Source organism: Eptatretus burgeri, chromosome 6 (genome assembly GCF_056783735.1).
Source record: "Eptatretus burgeri isolate ZD-2024b chromosome 6, Ebu_testis_v1, whole genome shotgun sequence".
Taxonomy (NCBI): Eukaryota; Metazoa; Chordata; class Myxini; order Myxiniformes; family Myxinidae; genus Eptatretus; species Eptatretus burgeri.
The window spans coordinates 12,492,359-12,516,851 of NC_140966.1; the positions used below are offsets into that span (position 1 = coordinate 12,492,359).

General features: G+C 39.2%; 4 non-coding genes across 4 annotated transcripts; all 4 read left to right on the top strand.

Annotated features, from left to right (window-relative positions):
• The first annotated feature begins 878 nt into the window (after positions 1-878).
• On the top strand, positions 879-950 carry TRNAC-GCA (transfer RNA cysteine (anticodon GCA)). The gene has a single exon. It is a non-coding gene; the product is annotated as a tRNA-Cys (tRNA).
• Positions 951-4,540: 3,590 nt separating this feature from the next.
• On the top strand, positions 4,541-4,612 carry TRNAC-GCA (transfer RNA cysteine (anticodon GCA)). The gene has a single exon. It is a non-coding gene; the product is annotated as a tRNA-Cys (tRNA).
• A 3,585-nt stretch (positions 4,613-8,197) lies between these two features.
• On the top strand, positions 8,198-8,269 carry TRNAC-GCA (transfer RNA cysteine (anticodon GCA)). Its single transcript has one exon. It is a non-coding gene; the product is annotated as a tRNA-Cys (tRNA).
• A 1,793-nt stretch (positions 8,270-10,062) lies between these two features.
• On the top strand, positions 10,063-10,134 carry TRNAC-GCA (transfer RNA cysteine (anticodon GCA)). Its single transcript has one exon. It is a non-coding gene; the product is annotated as a tRNA-Cys (tRNA).
• Positions 10,135-24,493: the final 14,359 nt, after the last annotated feature.

Sequence of the window (24,493 nt, forward strand, 5' to 3'; positions counted from 1 at the left end):
AATGACGAAAGTCATGCCGACCAAGTGACGGAATTGTGTCAAAATTGCACACATTTTCAATGTTTGGGAGAATTGCATAAATTCCTTTTAAAAAGCTTCCTCTCCAGACCCACCAGGGAGTATGCCACTAAATTTGGGTTATAACACGAGGCCAGGGCCCAGATAAGCTGGAGGTCCAGTGGTCATATTTTTATCTTCAGATATGGAAACAGAGTGTGACAGATGTGGATGTGTTGTCAAATGTCTGGAAAATTCACTTTTCTCGTTTTTGTTAATCAGAAAAACACATTATCCAACAAATATTTTTGTTTCGATCAAGTTAGAATTGTTCTGAAATTCAATCGCCCAGAAAGGGAACAGGAACATAAATATGGAGTTTAGGAGCTGTGGAAATAAAATATTGAATGTCAAACTACAAAGCTTGAAATGACACTGATATAACATCAATAAATAATCATGAGAATGAACTTTGAGGAACTGAAAAAGGAAGAAGGGAATCCAACTCTTAATTTGTAATTGGTCACGGGGTTTGGCACGAATACAATTATTTTATTATGGACCATTGGTACAAAAATCACACGTCTGAAACAAACAGTTTCAAATGGAACTCGTCACCGCCAGGAGAACATTTAAATTCCATCAGATGGAGCAATAATTGGGAATTGGTGCTCCCAGCTTGTTGGCTTGATAACAGAAGACGCCATTTTCCTTTTTGCCATCTCCATTCCACCCCATTTATAATCTCATGTGGGCACGGACAACTTGTGGGTTGTGAGTGAAGTGGAATAAAGAAACCACTGAAAAAGGGAAAGCAAATTGAAGAAAAGAAAGGAAAAGTTATGAATTTATCAAAGACTTGTTCATGTTTGTCATCATGAGGGGATATAGCTCAGTGGTTGAGCATTTGAGTGCAGTTCAAAACGTCCTCAGTTCAAATCTGAGTGTCCCCTTCATTTCACACTTTTTTGATAATAGCTTTTTTCATTAAAAACAACAATTTGAAAGGAGGAATTATTCGGTCTGTCATGAGAGTTTTCATTGTCTTTGTTGAACACCTCAAATAAATGTTGAAATAATGTGAGGAAAAGGAATTTCAAGGTTGCTTTGCATTTCGAAATGATTAGTTAACAAATTGTACAAACATGATAAAATGATTCTTATCAAGAAAAATGTACAATTATTACAATGAGAAAACAACATTATATTTCTAATTGGAGGTTTTATTTCTTTATCTAAAATGTCAATCACTTATTGCCAGTACATCAGCATGAAAGTAGATTGCAATTACTTCAGAAACAACAAAGATTTCTGAATGATGAGGAAGGAGAAGTGAACTAAAAAAAACGACAGAGGAGGGAGCTGATTGAAAGTTTTTTTGGAATTTTCGAAATTTCTGTCTCATAAACCCATTTACAATGGAATATTTTTAGATTATCTGGAATTTAATTCCACATGAGTATTTTCATCACATTCAATCAGTAACTCTGTCTCTGTTTTTGACTTATTCGGCCAAAGCACTGTGTCTATCCAGCTGAGATTTCGCAGCAACATTCCTCTCCTGATGTCTGGTAACAGGGATTGCAAACCTCGTTCCCGTCACGTGACATAAAGTCGGTCAAAATGGCCAACACAGTAAATTTCTTCAAAAATCTTCTTCTCCAGATCCACCTGTCAGAATATTACCAACTTTGGGAAACAACATGAGGAAAGGGTCCTGATGTTAAATTGCGGTGGCCAGGCCGATGAAATGAAGGGGAGTGTGTGAAAATGGTGGTCACACAAATTCCTTCAAAAAATCTTCTCCTGATCCACTGGTCAGAATGCCACCAAATTTGGGTTACAACATGAGGACAGGGTGTGGATGTTAAATTTCGAAAGCCATGCAAATCAATCAATGGGAAATGTGTTAAAACGGCCGATATCATCAATTTTTGGGAGAAATCACACAAATTACTCAGAAAAACTTCCTCTCAAGACCTCCAAATGAGAATGCCACCAAATTTGGGTTATAACATTAGGACAGGGCCAAGATAAGCTGCAGGTCCAGTGGTATTATTTTTGTCTTCAGTTCTGGAAACAGAGTGTGACAGCTGTGAGTGTATTTGCAAATGTCTGGTCCATTCACTTCCATTGATTGGAAACTTATCCCCCATAAAGGGAACATTAAATATCGAGTTTGACAACTGTAGGGGTGTTTGCAAATGTCTGGTATATTCACTTTTCTCATTTTCGTGAATCACAAAAACATTATCCAACACTTATTTTTGTTTCGATAAAGTTAGAATTATTCTGATACTCATTCGTCTAAAAAGGAAACAGGAACATAAATATGGAGTTGACAGCTGTGGAGATAAAAAAAAATTGAATATCAAACCACAAACCTTGCAATGACACTGATTTTACATAAATAAATAATCATGAGAATGAACTTTCAGGAACTGAAAAGGGAGAAGAGTATCCAACTATTAATTTGTAATTGGTCACTGGCTTTGGCAACAATGCATTCAATTCATTGTCGACCATTGGTGTAAAAAGCCACAAGTATGAAACAAACAGATTGAAATAGAACACGTCACCACCATGAGAACATTTAAATTCCATCAGATATGGCAATAATCGGGAATTGGTGCTCACAGCTTACAGCCATGATGGCAGAAAACGTCATTTTCCTTTTTGCTGTCTTCCTCCATCCCATTTGGAATCCTGTGTGGGAACGGGAAACTTTTGAGTTGTGAGTGAAGTGGAAGAAAGCAAAAGCAAACTGAAGAAAAGAAAGGACAAACTGATTAATTTATCAAAAGCTTATTCATTATTTTCATCAATGAGGGGATATAGCTCAGTGGTAGAGCATTTGAGTGCAGTTTAAAATGTCCTCAGTTCAAATCTGAGTGTCCCCTTCAGTTTAATCTTTTTTGATGATTATCTTTTCACGAAATTCAACAACTTGAAAGGAGTAATTATTCGGTTTGTGATGTCATCATGTGTTGTCTTTTTTGAACACCTCAAATAAATATTGAAAGAATATGTATAAAAGGAATGCCAAGGTTGTTTTCCATTTCCAAATGATGGAGAAATAAATCATAATTATATCAACGATGAAAGGACTCTTATCATGACAAACAGACAATTATTATGCTTTGAAAACATCGTCATATTTCGAAATGGAAAGTTTCATTTCTTCATCTAAAATGTCAATCATTTATTGCAAACACATCAGCATTAAAATAGACTGCAATTGATTCAGAGAAATGCTAATTTCTCAATGACAAGAAGGACGAAGTGAACGATAAAACACGACAGACGAGGGAGCTGATTGAAAGATTTTCTTTGCAGTTTGAGAAGTTCTGCCTCAAAAATCCATTTACAATGTAATATATTTCGATAATATGGAATTTAATTCAACATCAGGGATTGTCATCATGAACTGTCCATCCGTTTCTTTTTTGGCTTCTCCGGGCAAACCGTTGGGTCCATCCGGCTGAAATTTGGCAGCAACGTCCCTCTCGTGACTGGTAACAGGGCTTGAAAACCTCGTTCCGGTCACGTGGTTTCAGTCGGTCAAAATGGTTGACAAAGCAAATTTCTTCAAAAATGTTCTTCTCCAGATCCACCACTCAGAATTGTACCACATTTGGGTTACAACCTAATGCCAGGGTGAGAATGTTCAATGACGAAAGTCATGCCGACCAAGTGACGGAATTGTGTCAAAATTGCACACATTTTCAATGTTTGGGAGAATTGTATAAATTCCTTTTTAAAATCTTCCTCTCCAGACTCACCAGGAATGCCACTAAATTTGGGTTATAACATGAGGCCAGGGACCAGAGAAGCTGCAGGTCCAGTGGTCTTATTTTTGTCTTTGGATATGGAAACAGAGTGTGACAGCTTTGGATGTGTTTGCAAATATCTGGAAAATTCACTTTTCTCGTTTTTATTAATCAGAAAAGCATCATTTAAACACATATTTTTGTTTCGATAAACTGAGAATTGTTCTGAAATTCAATCGCCCAGAAAGGGAACAGGAATAAATATATGGAGTCTGACAGCTGTGGAAATAAAAAATTGAATATCAAAACACAAAGCTTGCAATGACACTGATTTAACATCAATGAATAATCATGAGAATGAACTTTGAGGAACAGAAAAGGAAGAAGATTATCCAACTATTAATTTGTAACTGGTCACGGGGTTTGGAACGAATACAATTATTTTGTTATTGACTATTAGAACAAAAAATCACACGTATGAAACAAACCATTTCAAATGGAATGCGTCACCGCCATGAGAACATTTAAATTCCATAAGATGGAGCAATAATTTGGAATTGGTGCTCCCAGTTTGTTGGCTTGATAAGAGAAGACGCCATTTTCCGTTTTGCCATCTCCATCCCACCCCATTTATAATCTCATGTGGGCATGGGAAACTTGTGAGTTGTGAGTGAAGTGGAAGAAAGAAACCACTGAAAAAGGGAAAGCAAATTGAAGAAAAGAAAGGAAAACTTATTAATTTATCAAAGCCTTGTTCATCGTTGTCATCATGAGGGGATATAGCTCAGTGGTAGAGCATTTGAGTGCAGTTCAAAATGTCCTCAGTTCAAATCTGAGTGTCCCCTTCATTTAACGCTTTTTTGATGATAATTTTTTCATGAATAACAACAATTTGAAAGGAGGAATTATTCGATCTGTGATGAGAGTTTTCATTGTCTTTGTTGAACACTTCGAATAAATATTAAAAGAATGTGAGGAAAAGGAATTTCAAGGTTGTTTTGCATTTCGAAAAGATTGTTTAACAAAGTGAACAAACATGATTTAAGGAATCTTCTCAAGAAAAATGCACAATTATTACACTGAGAAAACAACATTATATTTCTCATTGGAGGTTTTATTTCTTTATCCAAAATGTCAATCACACATTGCCAGCACGTCAGCATGAAAGTAGACTGCAATTACTTCAGAAACAACAAAGATTTCTGAATGATGAGGAAGGAGAAGAGAACTAAAAAACACGACAGAGGAGGGAGCTGATTGAAAGATTTTTTTGGAATTTTAGAAACTTCTGTCTCAAAAACCCATTTACAATGGAATATTTTTCGATTATCTGGAATTTAATTCCACATGAGGTATTTTCATCACATTCAGTCAGTCACTGTGTCTCTGTTTTTGACTTATTCGGCCGAAGCGCTGTGTCTATTCGGCTGAAATTTAGCAGCAACATACCTCTCCTGATGTCTGGTCACAGGGATTGCAAACCTCGCTCCCGTCACGTGACATTAAGTTGGTTAAAATGGCCGACACAGTAAATTTCTTCAAAAATCTTCTTCTCCAGACAAACCTGTCAGAATATTACCAAATTTGGGATAAAATATGAGGAAAGGGTCCTGATGTTAAATTGCGGTGGCCAGGCCGATCAAATGAATGGGAGTGTGTGAAAATGGTGGTCACACAAATTCCCTCAAAAATCTTCTTCTCCTGATTCACTGGTCAGAATGCTCCCAAATTTGGGTAACAACATGAGGCCGGGGTATGGATGTTAAATTGCAAAAATCATGCAAATCAATTAATGTAAAATGTGTCAAAATGGCCGACATCGTCAATTTTTTTGGAAATCGCACAAATTCCTCAAGTCAACTTCTTCTCAAGACCTCCAAATGAGAATGCCACCAAATTTGGGTTATAACATTGGGACAAGGCCCAGATAAGCGACAGGTCCAGTGGTCTTATTTTGTCTTCAGTTATGGAAACAGAGTGTGACAGCTGTGGGTGTATTTGCAAATGTCTGGTCCATTCACTTCCATTGATCTGAAACTTATCCCCCATAAAGGGAACATGAAATATCGAGTTTGACAGCTGTCGGGGTGTTTGCAAATGTCTGGTTTATTCACTTTTCTCATTTTTGTGAATCACAAAAACATTGGCCAAAACTTATTTTTGTTTCGATAAAGTTAGAATTATTCTGATACTCATTCGTCCAAAAAGGAAACAGGAATAATAAATATGGAGTTTGACAGCTGTGGAGATCAAAAAATTGAATATCAAACGACAAAGCTTGCAATGACACTGATTTTACATCACTAAATAATCATGAGAATGAACTTTCAGGAACTGAAAAAGGAGAAGAGTATCCAACTATTAATTTGTTATTGGTCACTGGCTTTGGCAACAATGCATTTAATTCATTGTTGACCATCAGTGTAAAAAAGCCACAAGTATGAAACAAACAGATTCAAATGGAACACGTCACCACCATGAGAACATTGAAATTCCATCAGATATGGCAATAATTGGGAATTGGTGCTCCCAGCTTACAGCCATGATGGCAGAAAACGCCATTTTCCTTTTTGCTGTCTTCATCCATCCCATTTGGAATCCTGTGTGGGAACGGGCAACTTGTGAGTTGTGAGTGAAGTGGAAGAAAGCAAAAGCAAACTGAAGAAAAGAAAGGACAAACTGATTACTTTATTAAAAGCTTATTCATTGTTTTCATCATGAGGGGATATAGCTCAGTGTTAGAGCATTTGAGTGCAGTTCGAAATGTCCTCAGTTCAAATCTGAGTGTCCCCTTTAGTGGGATCTTTTTTGATGATTATCTTTTCTCTAAATTCAACAACTTGAAAGGAGAAATAATTTGGTTTGTGATGTAATTTTGTGTTGTCTTCATTGAACATCTCTAATAAATATTGAAAGAATATGTATAAAAGGAATGCCAAGGTTGTTTTCCATTTCCAAATGAGGGAGAAATAAATCATAATTATATGAACGATTAAAGGACTCTTATCATGACAAACAGACAATTATTTTGCTGTGAAAACATCGTCATATTTCGAAATCGAAAGTTTCATTTCTTGATCTAAAATGTCAATCATTTATTGCAAACAGATCAGCATTAAAATAGACTGCAATTAATTATGAGAAACCATAATTTCTGAATGAAGAAGGAAGAAGTGAACAATAAAACACGACAGACGAGGGAGCTGATTGAAAGATTTTCTTTGCTGTTTGAGAAGTTCTGCCTCAAAAACCCATTTACAATGTAATATTTTTTGATTATCTGGAATTTCATTCAACATCAGGTATTGTCATCATGAACCGTCCATCCGTCTCTTTTTTTACTTCTCCGGGCAAACCGTTGAGTCCATCCGGCTGAAATTTGGCAGCAACGTTCCTCTCGTGATTGCTAACAGGGCTTGAAAACTTTGTTCCGGTCACGTGGTTTCAGTCGGTCAAAATGGCTGACAAAGCAAATTTCTTCAAAAATGTTCTTCTCCAGACCCACCACTCAGAATTGTACCAAATTTTGGTTACAACCTAATGCCAGGGTGAGAATGTTCAATGACGAAAGTCATGCCGACCAAGTGACGGAATTGTGTCAAAATGACACACATTTTCAATGTTTGGGAGAATTGCATAAATTCCTTTTAAAAACCTTCCTCTCCAGACCCACCAGGGAGTATGCCACTAAATTTGGGTTATAATACGAGGCCAGGGACCAGATAAGCTGGAGGTCCAGTGGTCATATTTTTATCTTCAGATATGGAAACAGAGTGTGACAGATGTGGATGTGTTTTCAAATGTCTGGAAAATTCTCGTTTTTGTTAATCAGAAAAACACATTATGCAACAAATATTTTTGTTTCGATCAAGTTAGAATTGTTCTGAAATTCAATCGCCCAGAAAGGGAACAGGAACATAAATATGGAGTTTGGGAGCTGTGGAAATAAAATATTGAATGTCAAACCACAAAGCTTGAAATGACACTGATTTAACATCAATAAATAATCATGAGAATGAACTTTGAGGAACTGAAAAGGAAGAAGAGAATCCAACTATTAATTTGTAATTGGTCACGGGGTTTGGCACGAATGCAATTATTTTATTATGGACCATTGGTCCAAAAATCACACGTATGAAACAAACAGTTTCAAATGGAACGCGTCACCGCCATGAGAACATTTAAATTCCATCAGATGGAGCAATAATTGGGAATTGGTGCTCCCAGTTTGTTGGCTTGATAACAGAAGGTGCCATTTTCCTTTTTGCCATCTCCATTCCACCCCATTTATAATCTCATGTGGGCACGGACAACTTGTGGGTTGTGAGTGAAGGGGAAGAAAGAAACCACTGAAAAAGGGAAAGCAAATTGAAGAAAAGAAAGGAAAACTGATTAATTTATCAAAGACTTGTTCATGTTTGTCATCATGAGGGGATATAGCTCAGTGGTAGAGCATTTGAGTGCAGTTCAAAATGTCCTCAGTTCGAATCTGAGTGTCCCCTTCATTTAACACTTTTTTGATGATCATTTTTTTTCATTAAAAACAACAATTTGAAAGGAGAAATTATTCGGTCTGTCATGAGAGTTTTCGTTGTCTTTGTTGAACACCTCAGATAAATATTGAAAGAATGTGAGGAAAAGGAATTTCAAGGTTGCTTTGCATTTCGAAATGATTGTTTAACAAATTGTACAAACATGATAAAATGATTCTTATCCAGAAAAATGTACACTTATTATACTGAGAAAATAACATTATATTTCTCATTGGAGGTTTTATTTCTTTCTTTAAAATCACACATTGCCAGTACATCAGCATGAAAGTAGACTGCAATTACTTCAGAAACAACAAAGATTTCTGAATGATGAGGAAGGAGAAGAGAACTAAAAAACACGACAGAGGAGGGAGCTGATTGAAAGATTTTTTTGGAATTTTAGAAACTTCTGTCTCAAAAATCCATTTACAATGTGATATTTTTCGATTATCTGGAATTTAATTCCACATGAGGTATTTTCATCACATTCACTCAGTCACTGTGTCTCTGTTTTTGACTTATTCGGTCAAAGCACTCTGTCTATTCAGCTGAAATTTAGCAGCAACATTCCTCTCCTGATGTCTGGTAACAGGGATTGCAAACTTCGCTCCCGTCACGTGACATTAAGTCGGTCAAAATGGCCGACACAGTAAATTTCTTCAAAAATCTTCTTCTCCAGACACACCAGTCAGAATATTACCAACTTTGGGAAAGAACATGAGGAAAGGGTCCTGATGTTAAATTGCGGAGGCCAGGCCGATCAATGACTGGGAGTGTCTGAATATGTCGGTCACGCAAATTCCTTCAAAAAATATTCTCCTGATCCACTGGTCAGAATGCCACAAAATTTGGGTTGCAACATGAGGCCGGGATATGGATGTTAATTTGCTTAAGCCATGCAAATCAATCAATGGGAATGTGTTAAAACGGACAACATCATCAATTTTTAGGAGAAATCAGACAAATTCCTCAAAAAAACTTCCTCTCAAGACCTGCAAATGAGAATGCCACCAAATTTGGGTTGTAACATTCGGACATGGCCAAGATGAGCTGCAGGTTCAGTGGTCTTATTTTTGTCTTCAGTCATGGAAACAGAGTGTGACAGCTGTTGATGTGTTTACAAATGTCTGGAAAATTCACTTTTCTCGTTTTTATTAATCAGAAAAACATTATTCAACACATATTTTTGTTTCGATAAAGTCAGCATTGTTCTGAAATTTCATCACCCAGAAAAGGAACAGGAACATAAATATGGAGTTTGACAGTTGTGGAGATAAAAAAAATATTGAATATCAAACCACAAAACTTACAATTACACTGATTTAACATCAATTAATAATCATGAGAATGTACTTTGAGGAACTGAAAAGGAAGAAGAGTATCCAACGATAAATTTGTAATTGGTCACGGGGTTTTGCACAAATACAATTATTTTATTCTGGACCATTGGTACAAAAAATCACATGTATGAAACAAGCAGTTTCAAAGAGAACGTGTCACGGCCATAAGAACATTTAAATTCCATCAGATGGAGCAATAATTGGGAATTGGTGCTCCCAGCTTGTTGGCTTGACAACAGAAGACGTCATTTTCCTTTTTGCCTTCTCCATCCCACCCCATTTATAATCTCATGTGGGCACGGACAACTTGTGGGTTGTGAGTGAAGTGAAAGAAAGAAACCACTGAAAAAGGGAAAGCAAACTGAAGAAAAGAAAGGAAAACTTATTAATTTATCAAAGGCTTGTTCATCTTTGTCATCATGAGGGGATATAGCTCAGTGGTAGAGCATTTGAGTGCAGTTCAAAATGTTCTCAGTTCAAATCTGAGTGTCCCCTTGATTTACCACTTTTTTGATGATAATTTTTTCACTAAAAACAACAATTTTAAAGGAGGAATTATTCGGTCTGTGATGAGAGTTTTCATTGTCTTTGTTGAACACTTCAAATATATATTAAAAGAATGTGCAGAAAAGTAATTTCAAGGATGCTTTGCATTTCAAAAGGACTGTTGAACAAATTGTACAAATATGATTTCAGGAATCTTCTCAACAAAAATGCACAATTATTATACTGAGAAAACAACATTATATTTCTCATTGGAGGTTTTATTTCTTTATGTAAAATGTCAATCACACATTGTCAGCACGTCAGCATGAAAGTAGACTGCAATTACTTCAGCAACAACAAAGATTTCTGAATGATGAGGAAGGAGAAGAGAACTAAAAAAAACGACGGAGGAGGGAGCTGGTGGAAAGATTTTTTTTGTAATTTTGGAAACTTCTGTCTCGAAAACCCATTTACAATGGAATATTTTTCGATTATCTGGAATTTAATTCCACATGAGTATTTTCATCACATGCACTCAGTCACTCTGTCCCTGTTTTGACTCATTCGGCCAAAGCGCTGTGTCTATCCGGCTGAAATTTAGCAGCAACATTCCTCTCCTGGTGGCTGGTAATAGGGATTGCAAACCTCGTTCCGGTCACGTGACATTAAGTCGGTCGAAATGTCCGACACAGTAAATTTCTTCAAAAATCTTCTTATCCAGATCCACCTGTCAGAATATTACCAACTTTGGGAAACAAAATGAGGAAAGGGTCCTGTTGTTAAATTGTGGAGGCCAGGCCGATCAAATGACTGGGAGTGTGTGAAAATGGTGGTCACACAAATTCCTTCTAAAATCTTCTTTTCCTGATCCACTGGTCAGAATGCTTCCAAATTTGGGTTGCAGCATGAAGCCGGAGCATGGATGTTAAATTGCCAAAGCCATGCAAATCAATTGATGTGAAATGTGTCAAAACGGCCGACATCATCAATTTTTGGGAGAAATTGCATAAATTCCTGAACAAAACTTCCTCTCAAGACCTGCAAATGAGAATGCCACCAAATTTGGGTTATAACATTAGAACAGGGCCCAGATAAACTGCAGGTCCAGTGGTCTTATTTTTGTCTTCAGTTCTGGAAACAGAGTGTGACAGCTGTGGGTTTATTTACAAATGTCTGGTCTTTTCACTTCCATTGATCTGAAACTAATCCCCAATAAAGGGAACATTAAATATCGAGTTTGACAGCTGTAGAGGTATTTGCAAATGTCTGGTTTATTCACTTTTCTCATTTTTGTTAATCACAAAAACATTATCCAACACTTATTTTTGTTTCGATAAAGTCAGCATTATTCTGATAGTCATTCGTCTAAAAAGGAAACTGGAATAATAAATAATTGAATATCAAACAACAAACCTTACAATGATACTGATTTAACATCAATAAATAATCATGAGAATGAACTTTCAGGAACTGAAGAGGGAGCAGAGTATCCAACTATTAATTTGTAATTGGTCACTGGCTTTGGTATCAATACAATTTATTTTATTATGGACCAGAGGGATAAAAACGATGCATGCATGAAACAAAGTTTCAAATGACACACGTCTCATCCATTAGAATATTTAAATTGTCAGATTTGGCAAGAATCTGGAATTGGTTCTCCCAGCTTGCTGGCTTGACAACAGCAGACACCATTTTCCTTTTATCCATCTCCATCCTATCCCATTTAGAATCCCTTGTGGGCACGGACAACTTGTGAGTTGAAAGTAAAGTGAAGGAAAGAAAGCACTGAAAAAGGGAAAGCAAACTGAAGAAAAGAAAGGAAAACTGATTAATTTATCAAAGACTTGTTCATTTATGTCATCATGAGGGGATATAGCTCAGTACTAGAGCATTTGAGTGCAGTTCAAAACGTCCTCAGTTCAAATCTGAGTGTCCCCTTCATTTCACACTTTTTTGATGATAATTTTATTCATTAAAAACAACAATTTGAAAGGAGGAATTATTCGGTCTGTGATGAGAGTTTTCATTGTCTTTGCTGAACACCTCAAATAAATATTGAAAGAATGTGCAGAAAAGGAATTTCAAGGTTGCTTTGCATTTCGAAATGATTATTTAACAAATTGTACAAACATGATAAAATGATTCTTATCAAGAAAAATGTGCAATTATTATAATGAGAAAACAAGATTATATTTCTCATTGGAGGTTTTATTTCTTTATCTAAAATGTCAATCACACATTGCCAGCACGTCAGCATGAAAGTAGACTGCAATTACTTGAGAAAAACAAAGATTTCTGATTGATGAGGAAGGAGAAGAGAACTAAAAAAAACGACAGAGGAGGGAGCTGATTGAAAGATTTTTTTGGAATTTTAGAAATTCTGTGTCAAAAACCCATTTTCAATGGAATATTTTAGATTATCTGGAATTTAATTCCACATGAGTATTTTCATCACATTCAGTCAGTCAATCTGTCTGTTTTTGACTTATTCGACCAAAACCGCTGTGTCTATCCAGCTGAAATTTAGCAGCAACATTCGTCTCCTGATGTCTGGTAACAGGGATTGCAAACCTCGTTCCCGTCACGTGACATTAAGTCGGTCAAAATGGCCAACACAATCAATTTCTTCAAAAATCTTCTTCTCCAGACACACCAGTCAGAATATTACCAACTTTGGGAAACAACATGAGGAAAGGGTCCTGATGTTAAATTCTGGAGGCCAGGCCGATCAAATGAATGGGAGTGTCTGAATATGTCGGTCACGCAAATTCCTTCAAAAAATCTTCTCCTGATCCACTGGTCAGAATGCCACCAAATTTGGGTTACAACATGAGGACAGGGTATGGATGTTAAATTGCCAAAGTCATGCAAATCAATTCATGGAAAATGTGTCAAAATGGCCGACATCATCAATTTTTGGGAGAAATCGCACAAATTCCTCAAAAAAAAACTTCCTCTCAAGACCTCAAAATGAGAATGCCACCAAATTTGGTTTATAACATTCGGACAGGGCCCAGATAAGCTGCAGGTCCAGTGGTCTTATTTTTGTCTTCAGTCATGGAAACAGAGTGTGACAGCTGTGGGTGTATTTGCAAATGTCTGGTCCAATCACTTCCATTGATCTGAAACTTATCCCCCATGAAGGGAACATTAAATATCGAGTTTGACAGCTGTTGTGGAATTTGCAAATGTCTGGTATATTCACTTTTCTCATTTTCGTGAATCACAAAAACATTATCCAACACTTATTTTTGTTTCGATAAAGTTGGAATTATTCTGATACTCATTCATCTAAAAAGGAAACAGGAATAATAAATATGGAGTTGACAGCTGTGGAGATAAAAAAAAATTTGAATACCAAACCACAAACCTTGCAATGATACTGATTTTGCATCAATAAATAATCATGAGAATGCACTTTCAGGAACTGAAAAGGGAGAAGAGTGTCCAACTATTGATTTGTAATTGGTCACTGGCTTTGGTATCAATGCATTTAATTCATTGTCGACCATTGGTGTAAAAAAGCCACAAGTATGAAACAAACAGATTCAAATGGAACACGTCACCACCATGAGAACATTTAAATTCCATCAGATATGGCAACAATCGGGAATTGGTGCTCCCAGATTACAGCCATGATGGCAGAAGACGTCATTTTCCTTTTTGCTGTCTTCATCCATCCCATTTGGAATCCTGTGTGGGAACGGGAAACTTGTGAGTTGTGATTGAAGTGGAAGAAAGCATCCGTTGAAAAAGCAAAAGCAAACTGAAGAAAAGAAAGGACAAACTGATTAATTAATCAACGGCTTGTTAACCTTTTTCATCATGAGGGGATATAGCTCAGTGGTAGAGCATTTGAGTGCAGTTCAAAATGTCCTCAGTTCGAATCTGAGTGTCCAGGTCAGGTCAGGTATGGGAGCATGTGCCAGAACAGCGCGTCGCTGCGTCCACTTTCCGCCGGTACTCCAGGGGCCTCCGTCTGGCCATCCCCCAGGCAGATGCCAGGCCCATTCCCATCTCCTTGAGATGATGGTCAACCTGCTGCAACCATGAGGCACGTGGTCGGCCCACTGGCCTCCTCCACTCATGAGACTCCCTCGCTGAGAGAATCTGGTGAGCAGGATCAGCGTCAGGAAAACGAGCCACATGTCCACTGAAAGCCGCAGCTGGCCACGCTCACGGACTAATACGGGTAACAAATCTCATCCGAGTCTCTCTCAGCAACCGCTCGTTGGACACAAAATCCGACCAGCGATAGCCAAGGATTCTCCGAAGAGAGACCTGGTACCAAAGGAATTAAGTCTCCGTCTCAGATCCTTGGTCAAAGTCCAGAGTCTCGCACCCACGGGCAAGACTGGAAGTACCAAGGAGCCTGAAGACTCGGACTTTCGTCCTCCCGCACAGGTACCGGCAGCGCCACACCCCATGATCCAGTGAATCCATGACTCCCCAGGCCCGACCCAGACGTGTGCCTGGAAACTCACAGCCTGGGGAGACATGAATATCACTGCCAAGGTAAGTGAATCTATCCACGACCTCAACATCCTCACCACAAACAGACACAGACAGGACAGCAGCATCCAAGATGTCACCGAAAGCCTGGATCTTTGTTTTGACCCAAGAAATCAAGTAATCCCAGCAGCTCCGACTCCTCATTCAGCACCTCGAGGGCCCCCAAGAGGATGTCTAAGAGAATCTCCGCATAAGATGACTGCATCATCTGCACAAATCAAGGTCCGAGATCTTGACATTTGCCAAACGATGCACACGCAACTTGATCTCTCCGACATCCTCCCAAGAAATCCAGATCCATACAAGTGCTGAAAAGTGTGGGGGGCAAGTACACACCCTGACGAACTCCAGTAACAACTGGAAATAAGTCAGAGAGATGGTACCACCACACTTCACAGCACTCTCAGTACCAGAGTAGAGTTCAGACATCACATCGATCAGTTTTGGTAGCTTACGAAGACCAAGAAGTCCCTCCAGAGGACATCCCGATTCACTGAATCGAGACGCTTTACAGAGAGATCAACATGGGCTGCAAGCAGCCCCTGCCGAAAACTCTGCGTCTGGATTCGGTGAGGACACGAGGTCACAAGGATCACAGTCAGCCAGTTTGACCTCTTTGAGGTGTAAAGCCTGACTGCTCTGGGCCGCTGGTGCTCAAGCAGATGGTGGCGAACCCTATCAAGAATTATCCGAACCCAAAGACCTTGCCCGGCACTGAGAGCAGCGTCACCCTCGGTGAGTTGTTGCAGTCTTGGCGATCACCCTTCCCTTTTCCAGAGAGGGACAACAAGGCCCCTCTTCCAGTCAAGTTGGGATGATGCCTGTGTTCCAGGCAGAGCACAAAACTACATGCAACAGCCTTTGAGTGCAGCATTTCCACCAGCCTTGAGAAGTTCGGCATGGATGCCACAGATCCCTGGAGCTTTGCCCCGTTTCCAACTGGTTCACCGCAGCCCGTGTTTCCACAAGCGATGAGTGGACCACAGTTGGTTCCGAGGGTCAGCAACAGGGATTGTAACACCCTTGACATCCAGCTCGACAGCTGGGGGATCAGCCTGGTACAGCCGCTCCAAAGTAACCGGCCCGGCGGGCCACACCACTTCCAGACTCCTCTGTCAGAGCCTACCACTCTCTGCTCCGAACTGCAGTGCTCCAGAGGATGGGCTTGGATGAACATGTAATGCGCGGGAATTCCCCTGTAAGCGGGACGAGAATCACCTGTCCACAGGTGATGCTCCTACCCCTCACAGATTCCTCGCACATAGGCCTCCTTGTCCACCCTCAGTGCACTTGTCCACAGTTTTACGCCTCAGCTCCCTGAACAGCTCAGCTCTGCAATTCAGCCTGGCCCTGCGACTCTGGTCAATGGTATCCAGTGTCCCTTGAGAGACAAAATTCTTCTTTGCCCTGCGGTGAACTCCAAGGCATCCACCGGCAACATCAAGGACGGTGGTCTTGAAGGAAGTGCTCCACAACTCTTCAGGACCCCAAAGCACCCAGACCCCCAAGTGTCCACTCAGCCTGTTAGCAAACTCCTCAGCTACTCTCTCTCATCCCTGAGCTTGGCAACATCCAGCCTAGGCTGGGATGGTACCATTCTCCAGGATTTAAGGTGCAGCTTTAGAGTTGCTACAACAAGCCTGTGGTCAGTATTGATCGAACTGAGCACTCCGGTAGACCCTGATTCTGGATCATCCTCCAACGACCGTCAATGAGGACATGGTCAATCTCCTTTGCCACACCGCTTCAGCGTTGGAATACCAAGTCCCGCCGATGAGCTTGCGAGCGCTGGGAAACCATGAACCAGCCACCCTAAGTCCATGACTTCTTGCAAAGTCAAGGAACTTGAGTGCTATTCTGGTTCATGGTTTCCTGACCCATGGGGACCAACACACACCCCTCATAACCATCCCCTATCCAGTTCCAGTCGATGCATTAGAAATCCCCCAAGACTAGAAGTGTATCTCGTCTGGGGCACTGATCAACCACAGACTTCGAGTGTGGCGTAAGAGATATGTCCTTCACAGTGGAATCACTCGCCTCAGTGAACATAAATAGAGACCAGGGAAATGACACCTAAGGAGAGACGAATCAGCTTAATCTCATAATACGCTCGTTGACGGTGTTACCTCAATTATCATTGGGGTCAGCTTATTGGACACACAGCTACAGCAACTCCTTGGGTATGGTAACCATCAGAGCGACCAGACCAATAGTGAGGGTGTAACCACCCACCATTATCTACCGCCGCAATCCGGTCTCAGACCTCAGAGAGCACACAATCCCGATGTCCAAACGCTTGAGAGGCTCAGATGATAACAGAGAGACAGAGTGATCATCCTCTCTTAGGGATAGAACATTCAGGCACCCACCCGAAGGGACACGCCTCAGAGTTAACCCAAGAGGAGACCGCCGTCTGGTGGGCCGACACCTCAGCACCACTCCGACACTCTCTCCGCTTAATCTGACCCAGGATGTTACCCCGTGGTTTCCCTCCTATCCAAAGATTAGGGGTCCCGAAAGAGCTTTGCCCCAATCGCCATCATCCGGTGAGCTGCCCTGCGAGAAAGGCTGCACAGGAGGTACTCCCACGGAGTGGGTTTTCAGATTTTTTTGCGTTTTTGCGTTTTGCGGAATGAAGCGTTTTATGGTGGCTGGAGTGCAAATCCTGCCACCAACCTCCTAATAAGAAGTAACCCAACTGCAGGAGGACGTCCGCAGACACAGTTGGGCACTAGATATGGATGGCCGTTGGCTCACAAGGAGCTCCTCACGCCCTTTGACAGGTTTTGTTTTTAATCCTGCTGGGTGTCCATATCCAAACACCCTCCTCACCAGAAAACCTGGTGGGGGAGACGGTTTAGTCGCCGACAACCCGACCATGGAACAGGTTAGTACAGGTTTACATGGTACCTGTAGCAGGTCACAGATCGAACCTGACCTGACAAAAAGTGTCCCCTTCAGTAGGATCTTTTTTGATGATTATCTTTTCACTCAATTCAACAACTTGAAAGGAGAAATTGTTTGGTTTGTGATGTCATTTTGTGTTTTCTTGATTGAACATCTCAAATAAATATTGAAAGAATATGTATAAAAGGAATGCCAAGGTTGTTTAACATTTCCAAATGATGGAGAAATCAATCATAATTATATAAACGATGAAAGGACTCTTATCATGACAAACAGACAATTATTATGCTGTGAAAACATCGTCATATTTCGAAATCAAAAGTTTCATTTCTTCATCTAAAATGTCAATAATTTATTGCAAACACATCAGCATTAAAATATATTGAAATTAATTAAGAGAACCGATAATTTCTGAATGACAAGAAGGAAGAAGTGAACGATAAACACGACAGACGAGGGAGCTGATTGAAAGATTTTCTTTGCATTTTGAGAAGTTCTGCCTCAAAAACCCATTTACAATGTAATATATTTTGATTATCTGGAATTTAATGAAACATCAGGTATTGTCATCATGAACCGTCCATCCGTCTCTTTTTTTACTTCTCCGGGCAAACCGTTGGGTCCATCCGGCTGAAATTTGGCAGCAACTTTCCTCTCGTGATTGGTAACAAGGTTTAAAAACCTCGTTTCGGTCACCCGGCTTGAAGAAGGTCAAAATGGCTGACAAAGCAAATTTCTTCAAAAAATGTTCTTTTCCAGATCCACCACTCAGAATTGTACCACATTTGGGTTACAACCTAATGCCAGGGTGAGAATGTTCAATGACGAAAGTCATGCCGACCAAGTGACGGAATTGTGTCAAAATTGCACATATTTTCAATGTTTGGGAGAATTGCATGAATTCCTTTTAAAAACCTTCCACTGCAGACCCACCAGGTATGCCACTAAATTTGGATTCTTTCATGAGGCCAGGGACCAGATAAACTGCAGGTCCAGTGGTCTTATTTTTATCTTTACACATGGAAACAGAGTGTGACAGCTGTTGATGTGTTTATAAATGTCTGGAAAATTCACTTTTCTCGTTTTTGTTAATCAAAAAAAATTGTCCAACACATATTTTTGTTTCGATAAAGTTAGAATTGTTCTGAAATTCAATCGCCCAGAAAGGGAACAGGAACATAAATATGGAGTTTGAGAGCTGTGGAGATAAAATATTGAATATCAAACCACAAAGCTTGAAATGACACTGATTTAACATCAATGAATAATCATGAGAATGCACTTTGAGGAACAGAAAATGAAGAAGAGGATCCAACTATTAATTTGTAATTGGTCACGGGGTTTAGCACGAATGCAATTATTTTATTATGGACCATTGGTCCAAAAATCACACGTATGAAACAAACAGTTTCAAATGGAACGCGTCACCGCCATGAGAACATTTAAATTCCATCAGATGGAGCAATAATTGGGAATTGGTGCTCCCAGTTTGTTGGCTTGATAAGAGAAGACGCCATTTTCCTTTTTGCCTTCTCCATCCCACCCCATTTATAATCTCATGTGGTCACAGAAAACTTGTGGGTTGTGAGTGAAGTGGAAGAAAGAAACCACTGAAAAAGGGAAAGCAAACTGAAGAAAAGAAGGGAAAACTGATTAATTTATCAAAGACTTGTTCATGTTTGTCATCATGAGGGGATATAGCTCAGTGGTAGAGCATTTGAGTGCAGTTCAACATGTCCTCAGTTCAAATCTGAGTGTCCTCTTCATTTAACACTTTTTTGATGATAATTTTTTCATGAATAACAACAATTTGAAAGGAGGAATTATTCGGTCTGTGATGAGAGTTTTCATTGTCTTTGCTGAACACCTCAAATACATATTAAAAGAATGTGAGGAAAAGGAATTTCAAGGTTGCTTTGCATTTCGAAATGATTATTCAACAAATTGTGCAAACATGATTAAAGGAATCTTATCAAGAAAAATGTACAATTATTATACTGAGTAAACAACATTATATTTCCAACTGGAGGTTTTATTTCTTTATCCAAAATGTCAATCACACATTGCCAGCACATCAGCATGAAAGTAGACTGCAATTAATTCAGAAACAACAAAGATTTCTGAATGATGAGGAAGGAGAAGAGAACTAAAAAATACGACAGAGGAGGGAGCTGATTGAAAGATTTTTTTGGAATTTGAGAAACTTCTCTCTTAAAAATCCATTTACAATGGAATATTTTTCGATTATCTGGAATTTAATTCCACATGAGTATTTTCATCACATTCAGTCAGTCACTCTGTCTCTGTTTTTGACTTATTCGACCAAAACCGCTGTGTCTATCTGGCTGAAATTTAGCAGCAACATTCCTCTCCTGATGTCTGGTAACAGGGATTGCAAACCTCGCTCCCGTCACGTGACATTAAATCGGTCAAAATTGCCGACACAGTAAATTTCTTCAAAAATCTTCTTCTCCAGATCCACCTGTCAGAATATTACCAACTTTGGGATATGAAATGAGGAAAGGGTCCTGATGTTAAATTGCGGAGGCCAGGCCGATCAAATGACTGGGAGTGTGTGAAAATGTAGGTCACACAAATTCCTTCAAAAATTCTTCTCCTGATCCATTGGTCAGAATGCTACCAAATTTGGGTTACAACATGAGGCTGGGGTATGGATGTTTAATTGCCAAAGTCATACAAATCAATTAATGGAAAATGTGTCAAAATGGCCGACATCATCAATTTATGGGAGAAATCGCACAAATTCCTCAAAAAAAAAAACTTCCTCTCAAGACCTCCAAATGAGAATACCACCAAATTTGGGTTATAACATTAGGACAGGGCCCAGATAAGCGACAGGTCCAGTGGTCTTATTTTTATCTTCAGATATGGAAACAGAGCGTGACAGATGTGGATGTGTTTGCCAATGTCTGGAAAATTCACTTTTCTCGTTTTTATTCATCAGAAAAACCTTATTCAACATATATTTTTATTTCGATAAAGTTAGAATTGTTCTGAAATTTCATCGCCCAGAAAGGGAACAGGAACATGAATAAGGAGTTTCACAGCTGTGGAGAGAAAAAAAATTGAATATCAAACCACAAAGCTTGCAATGACACTGATTTAACATCAATGAATAATCATGAGAATGAACTTTGAGGAACTGAAAAAGGAAGAAGAATTTCAAACTATAAATTTGTATTTGGTCACTTGCTTTGGCACGAATACAATTATTTTATTATGGACCATTGTTTCAAAAAATCACACGTCTGAAACAAACAGTTTCCAATGTAACACGTCACCACCATGAGAACATTTAAATTCCATCACATGTGGCAATAATTTGGAATTGTTGCTCCCAGCTTGCTGGCTTGACAACAGAAGACGCCATTTTCCTTTTTGCCATCTCCAGCCCACGCATTTAGAATCTCACGAGACAGTACCCGCCCGTAGGGCGGGGAGGGAATGAAGGGAGGGAATGGAAAGGCAGTGTTAGGGTTAGTGTTAGGGTTAGGGTTAGGGTTAGGGTTGGGGTTGGGGTTGGGGTTGGGGTTCGGGTTAGGGTTAGGGTTAGGGTTCGCTGTTAGGGTTAGGGTTAGGGTTCGATAACCCTAACCCTCACCCTAACCCCAACAGCTTAGGTATCTTATTGTATCCAACGGTTTGGCCGTCTATAAAGGACAAACAAACATGAAAAATTGATGTTTTAGTCAATTTATGACGTCATAACTCGAAAACCAGAAGTCGGAAGTGAATGATGTAAATCAACTGTGTCATTTAATTTTGATTATCTGTTGAATGGCATTGGTTCCGTCTCAATCGGATGAAATTGACTCGGTGACCATGACACCTTGTCCCCGTGACCTTCAACCTTGAACTTGACCCACCCATGTCTGTTCTCATGACCCAAGGATCACTCATGCCAAGTTTCATCTCATTCCATCCAATGGTTCGGCCGCCTATAAAGGATGAACAAACATACATACAAACATATTCTGTTTTTTAGTATCGTATACGAGCAAAGTTCCCGCCCATGGGTGGGTACAGTTATCTGTTGAATGGCGTTGGTCCCGTCTCAATCGGATGAAATTGAGAAATTGACATTATCTGGTGACCTTGACCCCGTGACCTTTGACCTTGACCTTGACCTTGATCCCCTTATGTCCGTTCTCAAGGATCACATATGCCAAGTTTCATCTCATTCTATCCAACGGTTTGGCTGTCTATAAAGGACAAACCAACATGAAAAATTGACGTTTTAGTCAATTTATGACGTCATAACTCGAAACCGGAAGTCTGAAGTGAATGTCGTCAATCAACTGTGTCATTTAATTTTGATTATCCGTCGAATTGCATTGGTCCCGTCTCGATCAGATGAAATTGACACGATGACCTTGACCCCTTGACCCCGTGACCTTTGACCTTGAATTTGACCCCCCCCCCCTATGTCCGTTCTCATGTCCCAAGGATCACTCATGCCAAGTTTCATCTCATTCCATCCAACGGTTCGGCCGCCTATAAAGGACGAACAAACATACATACAAACATATTCTGTTTTTTTTTAGTATTGTCAATCTTGGCACGGACAACTTGTGGGTTGTGAGTGAAGGGGAAGAAAGAAACCACTGAAAAAGGGAAAGCAAACTGAAGAAAAGAAAGGAGAAACTGATTAATTTATCAAAGACTTGTTCATGTTTGTCATCATGAGGGGATATAGCTCAGTGTAGAGCATTTGAGTGCAGTTCAAAATGTCCTCAGTTCAAATCTGAGTGTCCCCTTCATTTAACACTTTTTTGATGATAATTTTTTTCGCGAAAAACAACAATTTGAAAGGAGGAATTATTCGGTCTGTGATGAGAGTTTTCATTGTCTTTGTTGAACACCTCAAATAAATATTGAAAGAATGTGAGGAAAAGGAATTTCAAGATTGCTTTGCATTTCGAAATGATTGTTGAACAAATTGTACAAACATGATTAAAGGATTCTTATCAAGACAAATATACAATTATTATACTGAGAAAACAACATTATATTTCTAATTGGAGGTATTATTTCTGAATCTGAAATGTCAATCACACATTGCCAGCACGTCAGCATGAAAGTGACTGCAATTACTTCAGAAAAACAAAGATTTCTGAATGATGAGGAAGGAGAAGAGAACTAAAAAAAACGACAGAGGAGGGAGCTGATTGAAAGATTTTTTGGAATTTTCGAAACTTCTGTATCAAAAACCCATTTACAATGGAATATTTTTTGATTATCTGGAATTTAATTCCACATGAGGTATTTTCATCATATGCAGTCAGTCCTTCTATTTCTGTTTTTGACTCATTCTGCCAAACCGCTGGGTCTCTCAGGCTGATATTGAGCAGAAACGTTCCTCTCCTGGTAGCTGGGAACAGGGATTGCAAACCTCGTTCCGGTCACGTGACATGAAGTCGGTCAAAATGGCCGACACAGTAAATTTCTTCAAAAATCTTCTTCTCCAGACAAACCTGTCAGAATATTACCAAATTTGGGATAAAATATGAGGAAATGGTCCTGATGTTAAATTGCAGAAACTAGGATGATCAAATGACTGGGAGTGTGTGAAAATGGTGGTCACACAAATTCTTTCTAAAATCTTCTTCTCCTGATCCACTGGTCAGAATGCTCCCAAATTTGGGTTACAACATGAGGCCGGGATATGGATATTAAATTGCAAAAATCATGCAAATCAATTGATGTAAAATATGTCAAAATGGCCGACATCGTCAATATTTGTTGGAAATCGCACAAATTCCTCAAGTAAACTTCTTCTCAAGACCTCCAAATGAGAATGCCACCAAATTTGGGTTATAACATTAGGACAGGGCCCAGATAAGCTGCAGGGCCATGTGGTCTTATTTTTGTCTTCAGTTGGGAAACAGAGTGTGACAGCTGTGGGTGTATTTGCAAATGCCTGCTCCATTCAGTTCCATTGATCTGAAATTTATCCCCCATGAAGGGAACATTAAATATCGAGTTTGACAGCAGTAGAGGGATTTGCAAATGTCTGGTTTATTCACTTTTCTCATTTTTGTGAATCACAAAAACATTAGCCAACACTTCTTTTTGTTTCGATAAAGTTAGAATTATTCTGATACTCAATCGTCCAAAAAGGAAAGAGGAATAATAGATATGGAGTTTGACAGTTGTGGAGATCAAAAAAATTGAATATCAAACGACAAAGCTTGCAATGATACTGATTTTACATCACTAAATAATCATGAGAATGAACTTTCAGGAACTGAAAAGGGAGAAGAGTATCCAACTATTAATTTGTTATTGGTCACTGGCTTTGGCAACAATGCATTTAATTCATTGCCGACCATCAGTGTAAAAAAGCCACAAGTTTGAAACAAACAGATTCAAATGGAACATGTCACCACCATGAGAACATGTAAATTCCATCAGATATGGCAACAATCGGGAATTGGTGCTCCCAGCTTACAGCCATGATGGCAGAAAACGCCATTTTCCTTTTTGCTGTCTTCATCCATCCCATTTGGAATCCTGTGTGGGCACGGGCAACTTGTGAGTTGTGAGTGAAGTGGAAGAAAGCAAAAGCAAACTGAAGAAAAGAAAGGACAAACTGATTACTTTATTAAAAGCTTTTCATAATTCACATCATGAGGGGATATAGCTCAGTGGTAGAGCATTTGAGTGCAGTTCGAAATGTCCTCAGTTCAAATCTGAGTGTCCCCTTTTGTAGGATCTTTTTTGATGATTATCTTTTCACTAAATTCAATAACTTGAAAGGAGGAATTATTTGGTTTGTGATGTAATTTTGTTTTGTCGTTATTGAACACCTCAAATAAATATTGAAAGAATTTGTACAAAAGGAATGCCAAGGTTGTTTTCCATTTCTAAATGAGGGAGAAATAGATCATAATTATATGAACGATTAAAGGACTCTTATCAT